The following is a 17,730-nucleotide window of genomic DNA, read 5'->3' on the forward strand; positions in this document are numbered from 1 at the left end:
AAGGAAAAAGAAGGTTGGAGAACCACCAGCCAGTCCTTAAATGCTTATGCCTGGAAGTAACACTAATTATTTCTACTCACTAGCTAAAACAAGTTGTGTAGCCATGTATAACATCAAAGCCTGGAAAAGTAGTCTTCTATACGCATGGAAGGGAGGATTTAGATATAATAATGAGTATTAATAATGTCTACCATATGCACAGTGTTATACTTGGGAGGCATTTAGGAAGTGAAGCCTAATACAGTATAGCCATCTTCTAAAGAAAGGAAAAAAATAAATTCCAGGAAGAAGGAATCATATGTGCAAAGGTATGATGATGCTGGGATAATTGTTCTATAGAAAAAGTGGCGGGTAGAAAAAGACTTAAATTGTAGTCAGGTCACGGGCCACAAACTGCCCCCTCAAATGGTGCAAATAGTTGCTGGGTTTGCAGTTATCACCATTTGTTGTTGTTGAGTGGCCAAGTAGTGTCTGACTCTTTTCAACTTCACGGACTGCAGCATACGAGGCTTCCCTGTCCTTCACTATTTCTGGGAGTTTGCTCAAGTTCATGTCCATTGAGTCTATGATGCCATCCAGCCACCTCATCCTCTGTCACCCCCTTGGCCTCCTGCCCTCCATCTTTCCCAGCATCAGCGTCTTTTCCAGCGAGTCAGCTCTTTGCATCATGTGGCCATACTATTGGAGCTTCAGCATCAGTCTTTTCAATGAATATTCAGTTACCACCATTCAAGAATATAAAGGATTTTGACACCAAATGATTGGTTAGTATGCTAACCAAGAAGTTCTTGAAGCAAATTAGAACCAGAGAAAGAGTTTCCCAACTTGCAGAAACTGTGCAGAAGTTTAAGGAGCAGTTGGAAAAAAGGGATCATCTATAACCTAGCTCTCAGACCTCAGAGTGCACACTCCACTCAGATAAGAAAAAAATCGTTCTTGCTTTTTTCCAGGGAGAAATACATTTAATATTCTTTTACCCCAACTAACACTGAATATCAGAATAGCACCCCACTCCAGTACTCTTGCCTGGAAAATCCCATGGACAGAGGAGCCTGGTAGGCTGCAGTCCATGGGGTCGCGAAGAGTCAGATACGACTGAGCGACTTCACTTTCCCTTTTCACTTTCATGCGTTGGAGAAGGAAATGGCAACCCACTCCAGTGTTCTTGCCTGGAGAATCCCAGGGACAGGGGAGCCTGGTGGGCTGCCGTCTATGGGGTCGCACAGAGTTGGACATGACTGAAGTGACTTAGCAGCAACACTGAATATGTAGGATTACTAGACTATATTTCCAACTTCTTTTTTCCTTTTGAAGATTTTCTAGACATGGTAGGAGGCATCTCTGTTTCCTGCCAGGCTTCATGAGGGTTTCACGCCAGGACTGATTGGCATAATATGCACAATGACTGGAGGGCAGGTTGTATTCTACCTGCCTGCTGCAAGTGCTCATTAAAGGTTCAACACAAACAACATCTAAAGGGTGTTCTCCCTGTCACATCATTGGTACAAATCTGGTGGATCAGATTGGACATTTCAAGAGCATTCATCTAAACTGCATGTTTTTTGGTAAGCAACAAATACGTATGTAGCTTGATAGGTCAGGCATTTGAGCCAAAAAGGCATGTTTCATTGTAGTTATTACATAGATTCTTGTATTCTTTATTTGAGGGGGAAGCTGGTCAGCAAGTAGTATAATAAGATCATAGAATATTAGATTTTCAAAGAAACTTGATTTTCATCTGATCTGAATATCATTTTATAAATGGGAGCAACGATTTGTTTAAAGTCATGTAGCTGGAAAAACTAGTACTAGAACCAAGGTCTGTTCTCTTTCTTATGATCTTTCTTATGTTTTAGTGAAACTTTATTTTTACTAATACCTCATTAAAATTAGTCACATAGTGATTATTATTAATTGTCATACTACTTTGATTTACTCATTTATTTACCTTTTTTTTTTCAGTTTTTATTATTTCTTACATACCACTGCTAACTTCTCATTTTAATTCCTAGTGACCCAAGTATAATCCTTACATTGGAGCTCTGTTAGTGAGGATACGTTGATGATAAACTTTATCAAAATGTGTCTGAAAGTATCTTTATTTCATCTTAATTATTAAAAGATTGCTTAGCTGAGTGTGGGATTTTGAATAAAGAATTTTATCTTGAGCCTAAGAGATTGATCTTTTACTTTCAGCATTTAAGAAGTATTGTCACTACTGAGAAGCTTGCTGTTATTCTAACTGCAATTCTTTTGTACAGAACTGTCTCTTCTCTTTGGTTATTTTTAAGATTTTATCTTCATCTTGGGGCTGTACAGTTTCACTATGATGCATTTAGAGAAGATTTTGATTTTGTTTATCCTGCTTGCTAGTCTGTGTGTTTTATCAAACTAAGCATGCACATCTTTCATCAATTATGGAAAACTATGAAAGACAGTCTTTCAATTTACTTTTATGTCTTCTATCGACTCTTACATTCTACTACTATTATTAGATCTATATGTTAAATTTTCTGTTCTGTCTTTCACGTTTCTCTAAAACTTTCACATATTGTGATTCTTTAGTTTCTTCCAAATTCTAGCTCCCAGTTTCATAATTTTCTCTTCATCTATGTCTAACACCCTGTTTCAGTCCTCTACTGAGCTTAATTCTAGTTAACTATGGTTTCATTTTTAGCAACTTAATTTGTTTCATTTCCTAATTTTCCAGATGATTTTTATTCTGTCTTATTATTTCCTTGTGATTTTTTCCTTTTATCTTTTTAATAATTTTTAAACATATATATTTTGATAGAGCCCTATTATTCTATAAATTTGGGTTCTAGGGTGCTAAATTTTGTGATATCATACCTATTTCTTTCTGATTTCTTTATTTCATGTTATTTCTTTATTTTCTTTATTGTAATCTTTCACTGAGAGTTCACTTCCAGTGGGGTTATTATTAATTTTGTTGGAATTGAATGCAATCTTATTTGAGAAAATGTTGCAAAAAAGTAATTCTACATTTGCTTGTGCCAGATACACTGGGAGTTTTCCTGTTACATAATCAGTATAATGTGGAGCTCTCAGCATTGGTATTCCTACCCTACAGAAACTAAAATCTTTTGAAATGCAGAAAAATCCATTTAAACTTTGTTCTAGAAGAGAATTAGAGTGAGGGAGGAAGGGTAAATGGGTCATTTCAAAAAATACGGAGATCTACCAGATGCCATTTCTAATTTTTTTTGCGTAGAGAACTGAGCTCCTTAGTATCCAGCATGTTAAATTCTGAAAAATCTGAAGGGAAGACAGACTCATCCTTGCCAAAATGAGTCTTCATTCCAACACTGACAACAAGTAGCAGCTTGTATTCCAAAGCACACAGAGCTGGAAAAGCCATGTTCTGTACTTAACTCTCCCCAAATGTTCAAGCTGCTCTTCCCTTTATTGAAACTGAGTGCACAAGGCATTCTTAAATGTGGCTAGCATCTCAGAATTGTAAGTTCCAATTTCCTACTACAACTCTTGTTGGCCTCCTGAAGGTACACTTGGTTTCCTGGCAATACCTCTCAGGTGGGATTAGAGGTAGGTATCTGTGGCTCGCATCAGTTCAGTTCAGTTCAGTTCAGTTGCTCAGTCATGTTCGACTCTTTGCGACCCCATGAATTGTAGCACGCCAGGCCTCCCTGTCCATCACCAACTCCCAGAGTTCACTCAGACTCATGTCCATCGAATCAGTGATGCCATCCAGCCATCTCATCCTCTGTCGTCCCCTTCTCCTCCTGCCCCCAATCCCTCCCAGCATCAGAGTCTTTTCATAGCAAGGAACTAATTTAAAAGTTTAAGGCTATGTTCTATTGGTTTTTGTCTGACATTAAGAATGACAGTAATAATTAACATTTACTAAGACTTTATGTAAATGCTTTATATTATGTCATTTAATCATTCCAAATCTCCTAGTTACTCTACAAACCAGAAAAACATGACTTGGAGGGTTTAATAACTTGCACGTGGTCATAGACTTTTGGAATCTGGATTTACACTCAGGCAATCTGATTCCTGCATCTTACTCTTAAGCTCAATGTGTGTTGCCGCTACTGCTATTGATACCTCTTATTCTAGCAAGTAATAGAGACAAATGTTTTAAGGCAATAAAGAGCTATCTTCAGAGTCATATCAGCGTTTTTAAACATGCTAATGTTCTGCAACCATTTCAATTTCAACATTTGTTCTATTCTCCCAAATGTCACTGAGTGAATATATACAGTTTCCGAAGGCACTTGTTCCCAGAGGCTGCTGAGAAGTATTTTGTTGGTTAGGTTGTCCTGGATTTCAGTTTGAAAGATGGTTTTCCTAATGCTTCTCAATCATTGCAGAATTTTAAAATAATACTTAAAGGAGATAAGCTATATGTTGGCAGGTGTTAGCTCTCCCAGTATTTTCTGGGACAGGGCAACTGAACAATAAAGAATTAACTGATATTTAGTCATTCAGCTTCCCCCAAATCTAAACATCACCACACAAATTTCCTCATGTTTTCTTCATCCGTTTAACCTTGTGCACTGGCTTGTGTGACGGAAAATGGTGTGCCATGAACAGCAGCTGAGGCAGTTTATAGCAAAAGTAGTGTACTTTTCAGAGAAAGAAGAAAATGAAGCAAATTCCATTTTATAAAAATGGGTGTTTTTTTCTATTGTAAAAGCCCATGGTTATTCAAGAAAATTTGGAAAATGTAGAAAATGATTCCAGTTCTTCCAGAAAGACAATCGCTGTTAATAGATTCATATATTTCTGCCTTGTCTCTTTTGTATGGTTTTGTGTTTTTATCTTTGATAGTTATAAACATACCATAGAATCAGAGCTGTTTAGAGTTTTGTTTTGCCTAATACTATAACAAGGGTTTTTCCAATTATTGCCTATATGGATACACACAGGCTGCTGTTTGGCATGGGGGTGCAGTGGTAAACACGGGCTTCCCAGGTGGCACTAGTGATGAGGAACCCACCTGCCAATGCAGGAGATGGAAGAGACGTGGGTTTGATCCCTGGATTGGGAAGATCCCCTGGAGGAAGGCATGGCAACCCACTCCAGTATTCTTGCCTGGAGAATCCCATGGACAAAGGAGCCTTGTGGGGGCTACAGTCCATAGAGTCACAGAGTCAGACATGACCGAAGCGATTTACTATGCACAGCGCTAAACAAGATAAAAATGTGGGCAAGACAGACATTAGACAAATACATGTGAACTATGGTTTCAGGTCGTGATATGCATCCCTGCATTAAAACAACTGAAATGAGGTAAGGATGTGAGGTGGCGCTGGGTCCGCTGGATGTGATCTCAGAGAGACAGCAATGAGTGATCCTGAAGAAAGATATTAGTGCCCTGCCCAGATATTGAACCTATGTAACCTGGATGGACATGAACTTGGGCAAACTTTGGGAGATGCTGAGGGACAGGGAGGCCTTATGACCCAGTCCATAGGGTTGCAGAGTCAGACATGACTTAGCCACTCAACAACAACAATCTGGATGAAAACCCAGGAAACCTAGCCATCAGACTTCCACGGCCTGGCATGTTGCAGTACCTTTGGCCAATTATCTTGTTTCTTTTTTCACACCAGACTAGTCCTAGGACACTTCGCTAGGTGTGTGGGCAAAGTTTTACTAAGATGGATCCCACTTCAGAGGCCTGTGGGAGCGCACCCACACTTATTATGGGGTGGCGCCTCCTCCCTTTTTGGCCCCCAAGGAGCCTTCCTGTGCATGTGCAGACAGGGAAGTTTTCCTGACCTCAGGCATGGTCGTCTTATCTCTTTGCTTCAGCAGAACTCAGCTTCTGTCACTAGCTTTGTCCTTGGAGTGTCTGGATGAGGACAAAGCTTCAGCTCTGCTCCATTTGACAATACCAGCCATCTGGCCCAGGGGGCCATTTTTCTCCTACCTCAGAAGGGCCAGGGAGGTGGAAATGAGTGGAGGTTTGAGTGGATGCAGGAAGTGAGAAGGGAAGAGTCTTTTAGAAAGACTGAGGGAAAGTGCTCTGGTCCAGGGCAGGGACAGGCTTGTCATTTGCAGGTGTGGGAGGCCCAGCTGGAAGAGTGCAGGGAGGTGCATTTGGGAAGGTGAGCACGGTCTAGTGACACAGGCCCTGGTAGGTGAACATAAGGAGTTTGAAGTTTATTTTGAGTGTAAGGGAGTATCTTGGAGGGTTTTGAGCACAGCAGTGATTTGATCTGACCAATGGTTTCAGAAGGTCATTCTGGTTGCTCTGTGGGTGGGCAAGAATGGAAGCATTTAGACCAGTTTCTCTTAGCTTTATGAAGCTGCTAGGGACTGAACTGTGTTCCTCACAGATTCATATGTTGAAGTTCTAACTCCCATTGTGATTGTATTTGGAGATGGGGCCTTTAAGGAGGTGCGTGCATGGATGGATGCTAGGTTGTTTTGGTTGTGTCCGACTCTTTTGCAACCCCATGGACTGTAGCCCGCCAGGTTCCTTTGTCCACAGATATTCTCCAGGTAAGAATTCTGGAATGGGTTGCCATTTCTTCCTCCAGGGCATCTTTCTGACCCAGGGATCGAAACCGTATTTCTTGTGTGGAGGGAACTAAGACTAAATGAGGTCATGGGTGGGACCCTAATCTAACAGAATAAATGTCCTGATAAGACATTGATAAGGGATACGTGTCCTGATAAGAGAAAGGGAGACTAGAACACTCACTTTCTTTCCCCACACACAGAAAAACAGCCATGTGAAGACACAGAACAAAGGGCATCTGAAAGACAGGAAGAGAGTCCTCACCAGAAATTGAATTGACTGATACCTTGGTCTTGGACTTTCAGCCTTCAGAATTGTGAGAAAATAAGTTTCTACTGTTTAAGCCATGTAATCTGTGATATTTTGCTATGGCAGCCAGAGAAGACTAATGCAAAAACTTCATATGAAAAGCCCTTGGGGAGATTTTTTAAAAAATTTGTTTTGTAGATCCCCCCGCAGTGCATGAGTCGGTGGATGAGGCAGCTGCTAGAGCAGCTAAAGCCACCTTGACCTGAACTGTTGGTGTCTGTCCCTACCCACGGCACGGCTAGAGCTCCTGCGCTCTGCACAGGTCAAACCACATCTGAAGATTGTGTGCCTCTCTGGTGCCACATTTCCAGACAATAGATACAGGGCAATATAAACCATACCCATAGGGGAGAGAATTCCAGAAATCACATTGTGTGTGAAACAATTCAAGGAACTAAGGATGTCCAAAATGGAGAAAAGGAAGATGGGAATAGATAGAACTGCTCACCTCCAGGACTGCAAGTATAGTAACAACATCAAGGAGAGGAATATTTATACAATTTAATTTTATTTTGTAGAGTCTTTATTTATTTGGGGCTGTACTATGCAGGATCTTATTGGCCCTCTGCATTGGGAATGTGGATTCTTAACCACTGGACCACCAGGGAAGTCCCAAGGAGAGGAAATTTTTGGCAATCAGATTTTACCTGAACATGAAAGATCCTTCTTGAACAACTATTTAAAACAGAAAAACATTACCTAGGAAAGAAATAATCTCACTATCTCTTGAATCGACCACCTCAGGACAGATGAATATATAAACCGTTTGTGTTTTATATGAATATTACATAAGTATATGAAAAAATATTTGTAAAGTGCCCAGCACAGTGGATTTCTTCTTCCTTTGAGAGGACAGCCATCCTTTGCTACCTGTGCATCATAAGACATGAACCAGAAAACAGACTGTTCCTGAGACCAGGCACGGAGGTCATATCACAGAGCTAACTCCACATATTGTGCATGAAATCAAAGAACATTGCCAGGCTCTGAATCTGCTGCACCCTTTATTCAGTTGAGCAGTTCTTGATTTGGAAAGTTTGCCCCTGGCAAGCAAATATTCACATTATGGATTTTGATATTGCCCTTCATATTTGTGAAGTAATGAGTTTATTCCGTTTTCAATATTGAAATCATTTTAGGAAGAGAATACAAACAAACGAACTTCTGTAAACAAAACGGTGTTCTTTTTATGATTATAAATGTAATGCTTGTTCATGGTAGAAAATATAGAAAATAATCACCCAGATTCCATCTCCAACAGACAATCATGGTTAATATTTTAGTGTATTTAATGTCAGTCATTTTTACTGTGTATTACACACATATACATTTCCCTATTAAAATTAAAATCATACCATGTACTTTTCACAATATGTGATACATTATGAGCAATGCCCTCTGTCATCAAAAAATTTGAAAATGCATGAATTTACCACAATCACAATAAAATTTCAACATCTGTCCCTTCATGTTTACAGTGTTGCCAACGCTTCACTGTTATAACTACCACTCTGCTCAACATCTTTGTACAAATATGTTTGCATACACCTTTTATTATATTGAGCTAATTATAAAGCACAGGTTTAATGGGTCAATGCATCTATTCGTTAACTGCTTTTTTTCAAATCAGAGGACAATTGCTTTACAATGTTGTGTTGGTTTCTGCCATACATCAACGTGAATTCTTCATAGAAATTACGTCAAATTGCTCTACAGAAAGACTGTAGCAGTTTATACTCCCACTGTTGGTACATAAGGCTGCCAATCTGCCTTACTTCCATCAATTCTAACATTGCTTTTAAGGATTAATTTTACCACTTTTATAAGCCAAAGTGGACTTTCAGCTTCACGATAATTTCTCTGGCTAGCAGAATTTACTTTTTTCCTTCTATATGGTTATGTGATTTAAATTTTTTCTAAGTTTTTTCATGTTCTTTGATAGTTTTTCTTTTGACATTTGTCTTGTTAATTTGTAAGGACACTTCACAAATAAATAAACTCTTTGTAAAGCTTTTTTTTTTTTAGTTTAGCATTTTTATCTCAATTTCACACTATTATTGACTTGAAGAAGTCGTGACTCTTTTGCTAAAACCATCCATCTTTTTTTTTTTTGCATTTTTTCTATTTAACTTATGCTTAAAAAGTTCTTTCCAACTTTAAAATTAGCTAAATATTCAGATATATTTTATTTTTTATAGCATTTAAAGTCTCTCCCCTCCTTTCCCCTCATTATGTCTTTTAAGTATACAATGAGGTATGTTAGCATGTGTGTGCTCAGTCAGATCTGACTCTTTGCAACCGCCGTTCCCTTCTCCAGGGGATCTTCCCAACCCAGGAATTAAACCCATGTCTCCTGCATTGGCAAGTGGATTCTTTACCACTGAGCCACCTCTGAAGCCCTAATCAGGTATGACTCTAACTTAAGTATTTCCCAAATGTTTAACTAGTTGCCCCACACTATTTCCTAAATACTCCTTTCCCTTCAGCTATCTGAGATACTATCCAAAATGTATCAATTCATACATTATTACTATACTTTTTATAATCATTTGAGTTTTATTATAAGTTTTATCAATTAATCTTTTGAGTGGTATTTATACAAGATTGGTAAAATGTCATTATTGAAACTGGGTAATGGGTACAAGGGAATTTTTCATGGGGGTTCTCTTACATTTCCTTTGTATTTAAAAGTGTTTCTAATAACATCAGCTTATAAACTTATAGACACAGGAAGTCCAAGCCTTCATAATTGAACTCCTCTATCCCCCTGAAATCCAATATTCAGTTGAAAGAAAGTGAAAGTTGCTCAGTCATGTTCGACTCTTTTCGACCCCATGGATTGTAGCCCGCCAGGCTCCTGTGTCCGTGGAATTCTCCAGACAAGAATACTGGAGTGGGTAGGCATTCCCTTCTCCAGGGGATCTTCCCTACCCAAGGATCGAACCTGAGTCTTCTGCAGTGCAGGCCGATTCTTTACCATCTGAGCCACCAAGGAATTATCACCAAAGCCTATCAGGGCCCTTTAAGCATCATTCCTGCCCCTTCAGCTTAGGCAGCTCTCATTTCTTTCCTAGACCTCTCACCCATGTACTCACTGCTCCAATAGTCCTCACATCAGATCTTTTTGCCAGGCCCTCCTTTCTGCACTGGGTCCCTTTCCTGCCAACCCCAACCATGCACCTTGGAATGTGGCCTTAGCACACTAACTACTCTCCTCTGAACTCACTCTGTTGCATCTCACCTTGGTTTATTTGCACTCAGCTCTCGCCATCCAAAATGCATCTGCCCTCCTTGTTCACTTGGCAAACTCGCGTGGCCCCTTCAATATTCAAAGGCACACCAGCCTTAGGAAGTCTTTCTGGGGATTACACGGGACTCCCAGCCCTAGGTAGCTGAGTGCTCTCTCCTTGGGATTCCCTGCTCTGAATAGACTATAGTGTATACTTGTTTATGCAGCTAGTATTCAAGCGGAGAAGGTGATGGCACCCCACTCCAGTACTCTTGCCTGGAAAATCCCATGGGCGGAGGAGCCTGGTAGGCTGCAGTCCATGGGGTCATGAAGAGTCAGACACGACTGAGCGACTTCACTTTGACTTTTCACTTTCATGCATTGGAGAAGGAAATGGCAACCCACTCCAGTGTTCTTGCCTGGAGAATCCCAGGGATGGGGGAGCCTGGTGGGCTGCTGTCTATGGGTTCGCACAGAGTTGGACATGACTGAAGCGACTTGGCGGCAGCAGCAGCAGTATTCAAGGGATCCAAGAGTTACATTTATTTATTAAAACTTAGTGCCTAGCAAGGATCAGTGAACAATTGATATGTAAATAAAAAGAAAATCTGCTTTCTAAACCCACATGAAAAAATAATTATCCTAATTTGGAATTTAATTGGGGTTATTTTTCTGCTCATTTCCCAGATATGGTTGCCCTTCCAGGTTCTATCCTAACAAGATGTTGATTTACCATGAAAGAGGATGGAATTTAAGTTTCAGTTCCCCTCATAATACACTCTTCTTCTCAGACCCTAGGAGCAGCCTGAACATGCTCACTTTGGTCATGTTGTTGTGGTTTAGCCGCTAAGTCGTGTCTGACTCTTTGAGACCCCTCCAGGCTCCTCTGTCCATGCGATTTCCTAGGCAAGAATACTGGAGTGGGTTGCCATGCCCACACTGGATGTATGATATGGTAATACTTGCAAAATATAGGTCTCTTCCCTTCCTTTTCCCTTTCTTGTTGGATGGTGGTAGGGTGAGCATGGGCAGTTGTGGGAGTCAACTAAGGAAAGGTTGCGTTAGAAATATAGCAAGGTGAATGGGATCCAGTCTGCTTGCATATATGGTTTACAGTCATTTCTGGGCACAGTTAAGCTGTGACGAGCCCACCTGGTGTAGGAAAGGCACTTCCTTCTGCTTACTCAGCCTCATCTGATCTCATGACACAAGATTTGCAGGACCACATGTTCTATAATGATGTGACTGTGTCCTGAGTCACCTGGTATCAATATGTGAATACTTGAGAAGGAGCGTGGTCTCATATCACGTGGTCACCTGTGAAAAATCCTTCTAATCATTAGATATGTGCTGTATTAGTCAAACAGATATTCTTGCCTCTCAGGGATATGCTTAAAATAGAATGTTAAAATACAAAAAAATTAAGATTTTTTTTTTCGATGGACATTGAACCAGAGAGAATTTCTCAGAATTCCTAGGCTTGCAGGGCATACCCACCAGTGATGACCTCTGTAGGAAAAGTGGTGGCTTTGTCTGTCAATATCTGGACTTGACCTTTCTGAAACAGTGATGAGTGATGAAGCTGAGGGAAATCTTTTAAAAATATCAATAGCTAAACAAATATTCATCCTCCATGCCCCCAAATTGAATTATTCTATCAACAGAAAATTATTACAAAATTTTTTTTGCAAATACATACATGTATTAAATCAACATGCTACACACCTGAAACTTACACTATGTTAGACATCAAGAAAGCTGGAAGGAAAGGTACTGAGAGATTTTAAAAAGAGAGGTGCTCTTACACCTCCCTTTGGCTTATGGCATTAATGTCAGACCTCGCCTGGAGCAGAGACTATGACACCTGCTTTGTTTTTAAAGGGTTGTAGCTCTTTGGCTCATTGCACTCTCCTGCTCATAGTCCTTCCGTGGCTCCCCACTGCTCATCCTGATCCTCTCTGTGATCCCACCAGCACTGTCTTGTGTTCTAGTATTTCCCTTCCCTGTTCTATGACCAGAAATCTGGGATTTGGGTTTCCCCACTGTTCCATGAACTTCCTGTACCTGTGAATGTGTCCAAGGTTCAGTAGTGGGAGGAGAAAGGGACAAAGAGTTTATAGCTGTGTGTGTTCATTGCACACTCTTGGGACACAGCTCCTTTCATCAGAAAGAAGGCTCAAGGCGCCACCCACTGCCGTGTACGTCACTGCGGCATCACCGGTACACTCAAGGAACTGCTTGGGGTTATCATGGGAGAGAAGAGAAAAAAAGAAAAGCAAAAGCCTAGCTTATCATTCTCAATTGCTGTGGCCCTTTTCTGATCCACAGGCGAGAAAGGAAGGTCTTTACCTGACGCGCTTTCTGTCCACGTCTGGCGTGTATTCCAGGGATTTAGGCTATCTTTCACTCTCGGCTGGTTGATGCTGGAGGGAAAAATGATAAACTCACCACTGGTTCAGGAGGAGTTCAAAGTCTGGTCTCCTTCCCGAATCCGCCTGCTACTGTCCATGGTGAGAGTCTTCAGAAACCCCCTCCTCCCGTTCTATCCAAGCCTGATCGTTGCATTCAGTGAGAGAGACAGAATGGAGTGTTTTACTCCAACTTGTCTATAACCAGGTCGTAGCTTACACTTGATTGTTTATTTATTTTATCTTGGCCATGCTGTGTGGCTTGTGAAATCTTCCTTCCCTGACCAGGGATTGAAACCATGGCCTTGGGAGTGAAAGTGCAGAGTCCTGACCAGTGTACCAACAGGGAATTCCCCATCGCTTACATTTTAAAAATCGTTGTTTGTTTGTTTAAATTACAAAACACTGTAGATACTATGAGGAATATACAGGTAAGGAAAAAGAAGAAAGCAAAAATGACCTCTAACACTCACACTGTGGTGTAACTTCTATTTATTTGCATCTTAAGCAAAATTAGATCATGCTGTACATGTGGCTTTTTTTTCCTTTTTACATAATACACTGTAGACCTATTTCCATGGTTATATACACATTCTTCTCCAAAATAATTTCTCAAAATTGCATGGCAAGCATTTCTTCTTTTGAGTGTGTGCCCTAATATTTTCAACCAGCTTCTTATCATTCAGCCTTCAAGTTACACAGCTTTTATATCGGTGGCAGCCAACGGGTAAGCAGCTGGAGAAATCACAACAGAAGCTAAATGCTCTTAAATCCGCTTTAGTTCCCATTTGAATTTTTGAAACTAAAATATGCTATTTTACAACTCCACCTCCAATTAGCAAAATGTATGCTCTAGAAAGAGGACCACACTTTAAATGCAACAAGCAGGATTCTTAAAGAATGGACTGAGAGGGAACCATGCTATAAAAATAGCATCTCACATCCAAGCACAGAGGGAACTTCATCTGGGGTTAGATGCCTGAAAGAGCAGCCAGCGGTGTAGTGTCCTTAAAAATAAGCACGTCAGCATTATTTTCATGGGTCTCTGCACCTCAGCCTTTGCCACACATGACAAAGATGAGCCTATGTCTGCACGATGGTGATAAGACGCCATGAGGAAGTGCTTGCAGATGGCTGTGGTTTAAAAAAGGAACAAAACCCAAAGAACTTTTTAATTACGTCTTCTTTTCACCCTTATTAAAGTTTGGGGAAGAGTACCATGGAATCGGTACTTTATCTCAGACACAAACCATAATCACTTCATAAGGCTGCCCTAGGTTGCCTGAAGTATAGCTTATTATTTCACAGTGGCTTGATAAATGGGAACATGTATATGAAAACCTTCAACACACAGTTAGAAAACCGTAAACCAAGCCTGCCTCTGACTCTGTTAGAGAATTGGCTGGTAGCTGGCCGCTTACAGTAGTCATGCAAGGTAAGTTTAAAAAGCCCACGCCTGCACTTATGCTTATGCGTATACAAGGATCTTTGTGTGTGTATGTGTGTGTTCATGTAACAGCAGTTCTGTCTATGATATTTCATCATCCCTGCAACTTGAAATTCTCTAGGATGTTTTAAGGCTTATTAAAACCCCATGGATACACTGTAGAATAATGTATCTAAGCACAAAATAATGGGGGAAATAAATAATTTTATAATAAGAACTGAGGGTCTCACAAAAAGTAAGAAACCCTCTATGAGGTTAATCCCTACAAAGTCTGCTATCCTGAAAATAAACAAGCCTGGAGATAAAGTTTGACAGGAATAAAAATAGTCATCATAATGCCTGAAATTTAAGGAGCATTTACTTTGTACTTTGTGCTAACCACTTTCTCTTTCATGATTTCAACAGTTTTAAATCACTGTTCTTATTTTTTCCAGCAAGAAAACAGAGCTTTGGAAAATATCAGTAATCTGCCCCAACTCCCACAGTTGTTAAATTCTGAGAACTGGATTTGAATCTGGGTCTCCCTGACCCCAGGATCTTGTTTTTAACCACTTGCAATGCAGGAGACCCAGGTTCGATCCCTGGGTTGGGAAGACTTCCTGAAGAAGGGAATGGTACCCACTCCCGTATTCTTTCCTGGAGAACCCCATGGATGGAGAAGCCTGGCAGGCTACAGTCCATGGGGTCACAAAAAGTCCGACACGACCGAGTGACTAACACTTTCCAAGTATGACTTTTATGTATACGTATAACTGATTCACTTTGCTGTACAGTAGAAACTAACACAACACTGTAAAACAACTATATTCCAATAAAAAGTTAAAGACTGGAAGTGGGAGCAAAGCGAGGAAAGATTTGGGCTGGGAGGAGGGGTCTTCAGGGAACTTGGGGAAAGGAATGGAGAAACTCTAGAGCAAACGGCAGAAGAGACAAAGATGGGAAGGAGGAGGCAGGAGCAGCAGACGACAGAGTGTACCGCTGTTCTTGCTGGCTGGGTCTCCTTTCAGATCCTTTCAAAATGAAAGAACTGTCTGGTAGCGTTTCCATCATTTGTTATGATTGCTCCCTGTATTTCTGCAAAACTGACCTCAGGTTAACGCTGTGAGCTTTCCTGGCCCCCCGTTTCAAGTGTGCAGTACAAACTTCTTCCTAAATGTGTGCTTTAGTTTGTATAGTTGTTTAGTTGGTACTCTTTGAGATTCCTTTTATCTATTTTTTATTGGCTTCTAAAATCTCGGCTGTCAGCATACAGTATCTTGCTGGAATCTCTGTTCTTTAATGGACAGATCTCTGTGTAAACCAAGGAGAGAAGGCCTGTGTAAAATGACTGAATCCTGCAGTGATCAGAAGTTTTTGTTTTTCTGTAATGCTTTTGAAAATAGAATGGATGTCTCAAAGGATTTATGGAACTCCTTTGGTATATCAGTATCTTTAGAATGAATACAATTAAGCAGTTATATTGACTTGAACAGTTATCGCTTCCAACAGAAATGTCAAACTTCATAGTATGACATGTGCTAGGCATCAGGACCCATGCCTGGAATACAATGATACGTTGACGATACAGTCTCTGCTCTCAGGCTCACTGTCCAGCAGGGAAATGAGGATGTAAGGGCAGGCAGGCAGCTTAGCTGACAGTCCTTAATAAATCAGTTAATGTACATATATAGTTTATCCTCTTTATCCAACAGCAATGATTCCTAATGAGCTCCACAGCTCTAACATTTCTAACAAGGGTTTTGGTGGAGAAAAAAAAAAAGGAGCTGGCAGAGAGTTTCAGAATTGCAAATACAAATTAGTTTTCCAGAAGGAATTTCAATATGAAAAGAGTTCTTGTAGCCATAACTAAAGAGTTTTAAACCTAAACATTATTTGGCAAGTCCGACTTTTGCATATTTATAGTCAAGAGAAGAAACAGAATGGGCTTGAAACGAAGACTTTCTCAGACTGGCCCCTCCTGGCTCTAGTGTCTAGTTTCTCAGCATCCCCCTCTGATGTTTGCTGCTCCAGGAGACCAGAGGCATCTCACTCCCAGCATAACTGAATAGATTATGCCTTCACTCTCCATAAATATGGAAGCAATACATATTCAAAAAATACATGAGTTCAAGCCTCATTTTAAATAGCGCTTCCTCAGTGATGCTACCTGCGATCTCCCCCAGGAAGGCAAGCTGTTCCTTCCTATTGCACTTGGATATATCTGTGGTTTAGCACTGAAGCCATAATACACAGGATTTTTTTTATGAACTAAAAATGGTCACATTTATTTTGTTCAATTATTGGTGCATTCTTCCTGCTATATGTATTATGTGTGTGTGTGTGTGTGTGTGTGTGAAATAAAAATATCCATGTTTCCTTTGCTTCCATTTAACATCATGGCTCAGACAGTAAAGAATCTGCTTGCAATGCAAGAGACCCAGGTTCAATTTCGCGGTTGGAAAGATCCCCTGGAGAAGGAAATAGCAACCCTGTCCAGTATTCTTGCCTGGGAAATCCCATGGACAGATGGTGGGCTACTGTCCATGGGTTTGCAGAGTGGGACACGGTTGAGTGACTAACACTTTCACATTTTTTTACTTGAAATATCATAGTGTCTTAGTCTTGCTTTAAAATATTGTGTTGGTTTTTGCCATAGAACAGTGTGAATCAGCCATAAATAACAAAGGATTTTATATAGCTGAATATTAATCTACTTGAGCTGCTAGAACAAAATGTCATAGACTTGGTAGCTTAATCAATAGACATTTATTTCTCATAGTTTTGAAGGTGAGAAGTCCAAGATCATGATACATGGTTGGATTCTGGTGAGGACAACCTTCCTGGCTTACACAGATGGTGTCTCTTTGCTGTGTCCTCACATGGTAGAGAAAAAGAGAGCATTGGTGTCCATTCCTTTTCTTATAAAGACACTAATCCCTTCATGGGACCCTATCTTCATGACCTCATCTCAACCTAATCACTCCTAAAGTCCTTGCCTACAAACACCATCACTTTGGGGGTTTGGGCTTCCATTTACTCCATAGTGACTTATTTCCACTGCTATCTGGCCAATCCTTCATATGGCATGGGTGTTTCCCATTCATCTCTGAACCTTGGGTAGCTGTGCTGAGATACTGCCCAGGTAATATTGCAGTGTTTACAGGCACATGACCTCAATGCTTCTTATACATTTTCAAATAAATATAATCTCACTTTTATAAATGTCAAATAAATATAGTATCCTGGACATGAGTTTGAGCAAACTCTGGGAGATAGTGAAGGGACAGGGAAGCCTGGCGTGGTGCAGCCACGGGGTCTCAGAGAGTTGGATATGACTTAGCAACTGAACAACAGCAACCAACTTATGAATCAAATGCTGTGAAAAAATTTAAAGAAAGAAATATTAAGATTTTGATCCAATTAAGATTGAGAACTTTTAGTATTTTTGCACAAACCTACTTTCTGCTTAAGCTGAAGTTCCAATATTTTGACCACTTGATGTTAAGAGCTGACTCACTGGAAAAGACCCTGATTCTGGGAAAGATTGAAGGCAAAAAGGAGAAGAGACATCAGAGGATGACATGGTTAGATAGCATCACAAACTCAACGGGCGTGAATTTGAGCAAACTCTGGGAGACAGAGGAGGACTAGGAGCCTGGCGTGTTGCAGTCCATGGGGTCGCAAAGAATCAGACACGACTTAGTGACTGAACAACGACTTATGCAACCCTCCTAGATCTTTGACATCTGAAAAATACTTTACATTTTATGAGCTCAGTTTTTTTTTTTCCCCCAAGTCTCCAGTGGTGACATTACCTTTGAATTACATATTTGGAGACTGAAGT

General features: G+C 40.4%; 1 long non-coding RNA gene across 1 annotated transcript in view; it reads right to left on the reverse strand.

Annotated features, from left to right (window-relative positions):
- The window catches only part of LOC123465203, a 35,252-nt gene extending 22,625 nt beyond the window's left edge, over window positions 1–12,627 (reverse strand). Inside the window, exon 1 of the long non-coding RNA XR_006640349.1 lies at window positions 12,501–12,627. This is a non-coding gene — a long non-coding RNA (uncharacterized LOC123465203). The remainder of the gene's footprint in view (window positions 1–12,500) is intronic.
- Between the last annotated feature and the right edge of the window lie 5,103 nt (window positions 12,628–17,730).

The sequence above is a fragment of the Bubalus bubalis genome, chromosome 20 (genome assembly GCF_019923935.1).
Source record: "Bubalus bubalis isolate 160015118507 breed Murrah chromosome 20, NDDB_SH_1, whole genome shotgun sequence".
Classification (NCBI taxonomy): Eukaryota; Metazoa; Chordata; class Mammalia; order Artiodactyla; family Bovidae; genus Bubalus; species Bubalus bubalis.